The 9,626-nt window shown below is 33.3% G+C and overlaps 1 protein-coding gene across 3 annotated transcripts in view; it reads left to right on the top strand.

The window, feature by feature from the left end:
• Positions 1-8,469, top strand: part of LOC144377071 (uncharacterized) — a 411,176-nt gene extending 402,707 nt beyond the window's left edge. For 2 of the 3 annotated variants that reach the window (XR_013437681.1, XR_013437684.1), the window contains one exon: positions 6,945-8,455. The gene's annotated coding sequence lies outside the window, so the exon portion shown is untranslated. Of the gene's footprint in view, positions 1-6,944 lie in introns of all 3 variants that reach the window. The other variant, XR_013437685.1, reaches the window with a different exon arrangement.
• The last annotated feature ends 1,157 nt before the right edge of the window (positions 8,470-9,626 follow it).

Below are 9,626 nucleotides of genomic sequence, written 5' to 3' on the forward strand. Positions count from 1 at the left end.
ATGGGCAGACAGAGCACAGATTGGAATCATGCTTCTTGAAGCCAAAGGATGCCAGGAGGTGCCAGAAGCTGAAAGAGGCAATGGAAGTTTCACCCTTAGATCCTTCCGAGAGAAGGTGGTCCTGCCAACACACTGACTTCAGACCTCTGGCTCTCAGAATTATATTAGAATTAATCTTTCTTGTTTCAAATCACAAAATTGTCATAATGTCATGACAGGAAGCTAATACAACATAAAACCAGAACACAGAAGAAAATAATACTTAACCATTTCAATAGATGGGGGAAATGAACAATGTACTGTACATCCATAGTAAAAACTCTCAGCAAATTAAGAAAGTGCTACCTCAATCTGATGATAAATGTCTACAAAAACTTTTGTCTTACCTGACACATACTGATGAAATGTTCAACAATTTTGAACAAACCTATGAAAAATTTAAGTGTCCTTTCTCTCTCTCTCTCTCTCTCTCTCTCTCTCTCTCTGTATGTGTGTATATATGGTATATATATGTGTGTGCGTATATATGAGATATATATATATATATATACATATATGTATCATATATATATTTAACTGTGTGTATAACAATCTGGAAACAAGACTTAATGCCTTCTTTTTTCATTAAGTTCCTGTTAGTTAAAAACATTGATTAATCAACAACAACAACAACAACAGAAACATTTCTGAGTGAATTTATTAATGCCACAAAATAAAAACTCACAATTCATTCTTCCCTATCTTGTTTTGGATTTGTTCACATAAGTCTTAAAGCTCCTAGAAAAAGATGAGCAGCTTTGAATATAAGTTTTTGTATCAATAACCCTGAAGATTAGTATCAGAGACTCTAGTAACCTAAGCAGCTCAACATATACAATATAAAAGTATTCACACAACACAACATACCAAAACACCACAACATTTATTTTGTTAGGTATCAATATAATGTATTAATGTAATTAGCAAGGACCAGAAAACTGTGATAAAGAACTACAATGGATTATAGAAATAGAAAAATATACTCTGCATTTCCAACAGTAATGTAGCATCATTACAGTAACTTTGGAGAGCAATTCTACAATACATAATAACAACTGTAAGAAATTTTATGTTCTTAGAACTAAGAAATCCAATCAAGAGTATGTAGTCTAAAAACAACTATGCATATTTCCTGTCCCTTCTAAAGGGAAAGAAATCATGGATGTAAATGTCTATTTTATATTTTACACTAGAAAAAAAGGCAAATAATTCCAGGTTTTATTTTTTGGTAAATATTTATGCAGATGATGAATTTTAAATATGGAAGTATTACATAACTATATAACTCTGAAACTTTGAAGACTCTCTCAGTGGTTATAGAAGAAAAAAGTAATTAATTAAGAGGAGAACATAAATAATTCCATTCCTTTAAGAATGAAACTGATAGGGAAGGGATTAATATTTGTTGAATCTTTTTGAACATCTCTCTCCAATGCCTGCTTCTTAGGCAGACTACCTTACAATGTTAGGATTAGAACTGCTTTTTCCCTCAGAATTACGCAGGTTTATTTTAATTATTTATAGATTTGAAAAAAACAATAGCAATAATTCCATATGTTTGTTTGGGAAATAAGTGAGGATATGTTATTATTGATCAAAATGATATGCAACAATAGAATCATTTTATGTTTCAAACAAGGCTCAGGTACAGGATATTTCTCTGCATCTTAAAAAAAAAAAAAAAAAAAAAAACTTCCTTGAACAGTCTCTAATGACTTTCTGCTATAGTTTTCAAAGGTCAGGCATCTGAACTCTGAAGGCATAAAGGAAATGGAAGCCTTGTGGGTGATGGGACATTGCACTCAGGGTTTTCCTAATTATAGAGTCTCCAACCTTTGTCTCCATATGGATAAGATTTAGTGGTAATACAGAAATGGAACATCATCAGTAAATATGCACCCTGGTTATCTATTAACTAGGCAATTCAAGAAGGTATCAAGGAAAATGATGATAATTAAATTGAGCAGGAAGGACAGTCTGAGATGGATACCAGAATGACCAAAGGTAACTAGAGAGAAAGCTGTGGAAATAGCAATGAGTAAAGATTAGGTAATTCATCTTGGTAACCAAAACCAAACTTGCAAGGAATTTTCCCAGTAGATGTATAGATCATTTCCTTTCTATGAAGTCCTGCTTATCAGAATAAAAGACAATGCTGTGTGCCTCCAGGCATTAAAACTGTCAAATGGAAAGCTTTGTGTGTATTTTTCTAGGTGCTTGCAGGTGAAGTGAGGGTGTAGATGTTTGAAATACATCTTAGCCTTTTCTATAATCACTCTATCCAAATTTATTAATATGCTAACCTTTCTGAAGTACATGGAGAAGTGCAGTATTAGCTACACAAAGCTAATAATCTTCTCCAGTTCATAGTATAATTCATAGATCTCTGAATAATGATATAGCACAGAATTTAAGAACATATGTTTTGGAAATTGAATATATATAACGCTATGCATGCTATTTAAGAGCTTTGTGAATTCGGATAACCTATTTAACTCATTGTATCTTAGTTGGCACAACTTGATATTTAAATCATCATTTTACCTCCTTCATGAAATTTAAGAGAAGCTTAAACTAGGCCTAAATAAATAGCATAAAATATCGTTGTTCTTTGTGCTGTATCTTTGTATGAACAGAGTACTTTGGAATCCTAGAGAATAAAAGTGAATATTCTGATAGAGAAAATAAGGGAAGATTCTTGTTCTTTAAGTTAGAGGTTGAGAATAAAAATAATTTAGTGGGTTGACAAATACAGGGGGCATTCTACATGAAGAGAAATAGAATGAAAAAACAGAACTCTGGAAAGTGATAGGCACTGGGGGAACTGCAAGCCCTAAGATGAGCCGGGCTTCTTTCTTACCCTTTACTTCTACATTTATTCCAACAAAGCCATTGCTTTTGCAGTATGCTTCTGTGATAGAGGGATGGGGTAGCATTGTAGAGCTAAGGAATTCCAGGCTGCCCCCTCCTTTGCCTATATTGACAGTTATCCAAGAGTTTTCTCTTTTTCTGCCTTTGTTATCAGGGACCCTGGGGGTCCTTCAGTGTTCATTTGATCTATAGGAGAAGTGGAAGAAGAGATTTTAGAAATGAGTGTGAATAAACAAATGAGGTTTATAGGTAAGTTGAGCCCAGATTCTGAACACTCATGCCCAGGCATCCTTAGAAAATTCTTTTTGCAGGGTTGGGGGTGTGGCTCAAGTGGTAGCGCACTCATCTAGCATGCGTGAGGCACTGGGTGGGATTCTCAGCACTGCATAAAAATAAAATAAAGATACTGTGTCCACCTAAAACTAAAAAATAATTTAAAAAGAAAATGGTTTTTGCTTATTGTTTTGTTGAATAATAAAATAAAACTCAAATGTAGGGTATGTATTTATGTTTATGAGAATATAAGGTATAAATAGCTATAAATATAGCAGAAGTCCTTTAACCTTTACACTCTAGTAAGGAAACATCAATTTTTTTTTTTTTTAGATATTGGTCTATGACTGGGTCTTTATTTAAATAATAAAATCAACACAACATATTTTTGCAGCTGTGCCGACACTCCAAACATTACGTTTTTTGCTAGATTTTTCACTGCTATGAACAAAAAAAAAAAACAAAAAAAACAAAAAAAAAAAACAGCAAGAGCAATTTTGGAGGATGAAAAGTTTATTTGGGGGCTCATTGTTTTAGAGGTCTTGGTCTGTAGATAGCCAACTCCATTTCTTAGGATGCGAGGTATGGCAGAATATCATGGCAGAAGAGTGTCTCAGAACATTGTACCAGAAAGCAAAGAGAGCTTTCCTCACCATTAGAAAATATAAACCCCAAAGGCACGCCTCCAATGACCCACCTCCTCCACACACATCCTACTTGCTTACAGTCATCACTCAGTTAATCCCATTAGGGGATTAATGCACTGATTAGGTTACAGTTTTCATAACCCAATCATTTCACCTCTAAACTCTTTCACAATATCTCACACATCAACTTTTGGGGGACCCCACATATCTAAACCATAATGCTATTATAACCATGATTTCTAGTACAAAGTAACAAGGCATATCCATGAAAGTCCTACCTTCTATTAGGGATTTGTCAACGCCTAATTCAGATTATTAGTATTATTCATATCAATATAGTATATTCAGTTGATGTCATTAAATGCCTTTTTTATACTAGGTATTGAAGAAATGGTTTATTTCATTTTAGAACTGATGGTATAGACTTACATATGCATAAAGTCAGAAAAGTATTCTAGCTGGAGGAACAGTACACACAAAGGCAGGTAAGTGTGAGATAGGAAATAATAGTTGGGTATAGGGATTTCATCATATTTTCTCATTGTTTTTGTGTTTGTATACTATCATTGGCTATAGTTGATAGGTAGCGGTAAGTAAAGATGAAATAAAGCTCAGGATAGTTGAAACAGAAAATTGTTTAAAGATATTGGAAAACTGAGACACCAAAGAGCTGATATCTTTGATCTGTAAAAGAATTCCAGATTCATAGAAAACTTTCAAGACATAATGAATTTTATTCTACTTTAAATGAATAAATTTCTGTCTTCCCTTGGGAGAATTCTATGAAATAATTACAGTCACAAAATACCAATTCTTATAAAAATTTATAACTTCTAAAAAAAAGGAACTCGAAAATTAAAAAAAAACTGAAATTGGGTGCAATAGATCCTGATTTTAATCAGGTTTGTATTTAAGATTCCACCAAAGGTTAAATGAGCTCTGAGGAGCTTAAATGACTTTTTTCCATTTAATTTTGTTGAATCCAAATGTTTTTATCTCATGAGTCACTAGTAAAGCTTTACAAAATTTTACAGCTAAAAAAAAAAAAAAAAATTAAAGTGCTCTCAGCATCCAAGTGTATCAAGAAGAAAATGTCCCGAAGAAGGGAACTTTCCTCAATCATTGTAACCACTAAACCACCTGTGCTAAAATCCTGACATAATTATCACCAATTAACTCAGAAAACTTCTGAAGTAGGTATGATGGGTAGAATAATGGATCCTCATATATGCACACATCCTAATCTCTGAAACACATAAATATTTTGCCTTAAATAGCAAATAGGCTTTAAACATCTGATCATTGTAGGACCTTGAGTTGGAGAGAACACTGGACCATGAGGATTCTCAATCTAAACTTGTTGGTCCAGAACAGTGAAGAGCCTTTCCTGGCTATAAACACAGGGAAATGTGATGCGGAAGAATCATCAGATAGATGTGACATTGCAGGCTTTGTGATAAAAGAGGAATGTGAGAAACCTCTAGAATCCAGACAAAACAAAGGAACAAATTCTCTCCTAGAGCAAACCAAAAAGAACTCAGCCCTTATGGCACCTTGACTTCAAACTAGTGAGCCTCACACTAGACTGTTGTAGAAGGAATTATACTGTCTCAAGGTGCTCAAAATTGTGCACAAAAGAAGAAAAAGAAAAACCTAGAAATCATTAACAGTATCTATCTTTACTTTCAGCATTTTCATGTAGCCCCACTGTATCTGGACATTATATCATTATGGAGGCAAACAATTTGCTGCCAGTCACTTATGTTTTAATTTGTTCTTTAAGGACCAAAGTCAAGTTACTAAAAAATAGAATTCAATATTTTCCAAACACCCGAAGCTAAAGTTCTGATTACATTTTTTGATTATCTCCATAGACGACATTGTTGTATTTCTTTCAGTAATGAAATTGCTTTCTGAAACTCTTACAGCGACATTGATTGTAAGAATTAAAAGTCATTCACAGCTCATACTTTCTTCGATTAAATTATAATATTTTAGCATTTTCTAATGAAATTATAGAATTGAAAAATCTATTACTGCCATTTTTAATATGCAAATTTGTATGATAGACCTCAATATATCGATAACTGAAAAAATTCCCAGTTCACATATTTTAAAATTCATTTCCACTATCCCATTATCAAGCTATTTGATGAATATATTTTAGTAAAGCTAGTTAATAATAACCAAATATTTTTCACTTCTAAAATGTGTAAAGCTCACATTGTGATAAATAGAAATATGCATTATGCTTTGGAGTGTGCTAAGCTATAACTCCCACAAACCATTTGAGTTGCTATGCTGAAAAAAATTATTAAGGTTTTGTTTGTCCATGAGGAAGTCTATTGGAAAAAAATCAATCATCACACTTGGGAATACAAAGCTATTTCTACCATGTAGCCCTAGGGAACCGGTCTGTATATTCACCAGGAGAAGAGAAGAGAGACATTTATTTGATCTCTCTATGAAACCTTATGACAAAAAAACAGGGACTTTATTTTTTTTTATTTTCAATACATATATATTTAGATTCTATTCTTTGCCAAACAAATAAATAAGACTCGTTATCTACTTCCAAATAACTTTGATAGTCCAAGAATATGACAGATATTGTAAACAAGAATTTTCAAACACCTTAGTATTGTATAACTTCTATATAAGGTGAATACATAGAACAAAAGGAATCAGCAGTTATCCTATTGCAGGGTGAGAGAATGATAAGAAACATTTATGTAAAGGAAATAGCAACTTTTTAGATGACATGTAAGGAAGAGACAAAATGCAATAGTAATAATGAATGACATGGATTTTTGTATTACGTGCTAAATATTTTATTTGCACAAATGAGATTAAAATATTTAAACTCATCCAAGTTTTGACACAGGTATTATTATAATCTCTAGTTTGGAGATGAAGCACTGAAGCACACAGAAATGCAAAACTTTGCCCCAAAATATAGTTAGAGTGAGGAGACTTACATTAATCCAAGCCAAAGCCCTGGCTCCAAATGCATACTTTACAGATGCTCCTAAAGAATTTGTACGTCAGCTTTCTGTCACTTGTCAGAAAATCAACCTAGTAGGAAGAGATATTTATTCTTGCTCACTCTTTCAGAGATTTCTTTCCCTGCTCACCTGGATCCATGACTTTGAGCCCAAGCGAAATGGTGAAGAGTGGATGGTGGACCAAAGCTGCTTGCCTATGGCAATGGGGAAGCAGAAAGACACCAAAAGTAAGGAAGGAACAGAGACAAAATACTCCACCAATAACTCATTATGCTATATATCCATCAGTGAATAAGCCTAGAGCTTCGATAATCCAATCAACTCCAAAAAGAGTCACCTTTAAACAGTGTTGCATCTGGGACCAAGACTTCAAAACATGCGTGTTTTGGGGACATTTAAGATTCAGACCATAACAACATTCCTAGAAGATATCACATGTGCAAAAGACCAAGGTATGAGACTCTGTGTTGATAGAGAACTATTGAAAAATTTAGCCTTGCTGGAGCAAGATATAAGTAAGTATGGTAGGGCAGGCAATGGGTGTGATGGACACACCAGATACCAGACAACAGGGATGGCATCTGCTTGGAATATGGAAGACGAAAAGGAGAACTATACCAGTACGTTAGGTAGCAGTACAATAGTCAGGCCAGAGGATTCCATTAGACCGCATCAAGCAAAATAGTGAGTAGAAAGAGGCAAGCAACACTTAGAAAGTGGGAGATGACAAAGATGACCAGATTTGGAGAGTTGTAGGATGTGGTAAATAAAAAACCCTGGAGCGATTCCCAGATTTATAATCTAGCTAACTTGGTAGGTGCTAATATCACATCAAGAAAACATAGAAGACGGCTGCTTTCCCACATGTTAGGGTCCTGTGGTTTTCTTCCTTTGATAGTTTCATACACATCCTTGAGATATGCCTATGTCTATTAATCAATTAGAAGAGCAGTGACTTTTTATCAGAAACTGAGTCAAGTCAGACAAGATTCTCTCTTTAAACTTTTATGCAACCATAAAGCAAGGGTGTCTCCTTTTGAGGCAATAAAATCTCTTTCTTTGTCCCTGATGTTTGTAAAATTATTAAAAGAATCCAGTTTCATGTATATCCTCTTCAGCATCTGGGTCAGAAAACCCAACAAGTTGCTTTGGAAATATTTGTCACTTTTTTATTTTTTGGTAAGGCATTCACATGTTTTCCTAGACATTATCTCACCAACAATCATTTCATTGGGTGTGATAGGCCAAGGAACAATTTATTCCTATCTTGAAAGAGTAAAGAGGTTAAATGACTCATCTTGGGAGATGGAAATAGAAGTTGTCTCCGGAATCAGCTCAGTGTATAAGAGCAACTGCCAAATGATTTCATGAAACGGTGTAAGATAAAGATTATTGATGTTTCATTAGCCATCAGCTGCTGGGGTCAGAATTCACTGTTAAAAAAAAAGCTCAGAATGGAAGGGGGACTGTTGACTGTTTACTCAAGGTAGGCAGTTTATTCTGTTTCTTTTTAAGATTTCTTCTGATGCACAGTATTTGGTTAACAAGAAATTGAAGATTATTTTCAACACCAATGGCTTATTCACAGAATGTGGACAGAAATGTTATTGATTTTTAAATATTTTATATTATAAATTATCCATACTGTGAGTGATCATTATAGAAAAATAGAGCAGTATATATGATATATAATGTTTAATGATTTTATGTAATTCAGATGATTCTGCCTTGTAAAAACTTTATAAGAACTTATTGTTTCTTTATCCTTTATTATATTCTTGAATGCAAAAATGTAGATTCCATTCCAAATTAAAGTGTCCTTTCATTTTGTGGAAAGATTGCAAATGATCACTGTCTCTTTTAAAAAAAAATGTTTTCATCTATCCTTTAGAATTAATAATCATTTGATTTTCTTTCTATGCTTCTGGTTATTTATTCTTAGTGTGTCTGATCATTCCTCCTCAAATTACTGAAATCTTAGGCTTGGGCCTTTACACTTGCTGTTCTGTTCTGTCTCCAGTGATTTCCAAAAGACATTCACAATAATTATTTCCTTAACGCACTCAGGCTTTTCTTATTCCTTGAGATCAGTCCCTTTAAAATATTTTTTTTCTCATTCTCACAACTCAGTCTTTTGTCTTTGCTTTATTTTTTCTCTGTTGAAATCATTAGTATTTTGTATATTAAAATTTTATTTATCTTATTTATATTCTATCTCTTTACTACAGTATATACCTTGTGTAGGTAAAACAATTGCTCTGTGCTCTGCTCTGTACGTAGGACAGTATCTCAGACACAGTCTTGATTCAATGAATATTTACTAAATAAATGAAGGAAAACTAATTTTATGATTAATATAGTTAACTAAAACTTTTTAAAAAATACCAGAATTTAAGCCACTTCATCATGAAAAATTATTCTTATTTGTTACATCTATAAACTAAACTATATGAAGTTGTCCATTTTTCATTCAGTTTGCATCGTGAGAACTTAAGTTTCTTTTGCTTTAACCTATTATGTTAAATGAGATTCTGGAGGAAAAAATATACATATATATAGGTATCTAGATAAATATTCTATCGATAAAAAATATGGTTCTCTTTCTCTCTTTCTCAGTAATGATTTCTTTTCCTTTGAATTTTTGAGGATTTCAAATGCAGTTCTTCAGTTATTAAATCTAAACTATCCAGAACTCAACCTCATGTGACAAGGCCCTGCCTCTGTAGTCACAGGAGGGTTAAATAAAGATGTTCTGTTACCTCATGGGAATGTCTCTTCCTGAACATATCTG

The sequence above is a fragment of the Ictidomys tridecemlineatus genome, chromosome 4 (assembly GCF_052094955.1).
Source record: "Ictidomys tridecemlineatus isolate mIctTri1 chromosome 4, mIctTri1.hap1, whole genome shotgun sequence".
In the NCBI taxonomy this organism is placed as follows: Eukaryota; Metazoa; Chordata; class Mammalia; order Rodentia; family Sciuridae; genus Ictidomys; species Ictidomys tridecemlineatus.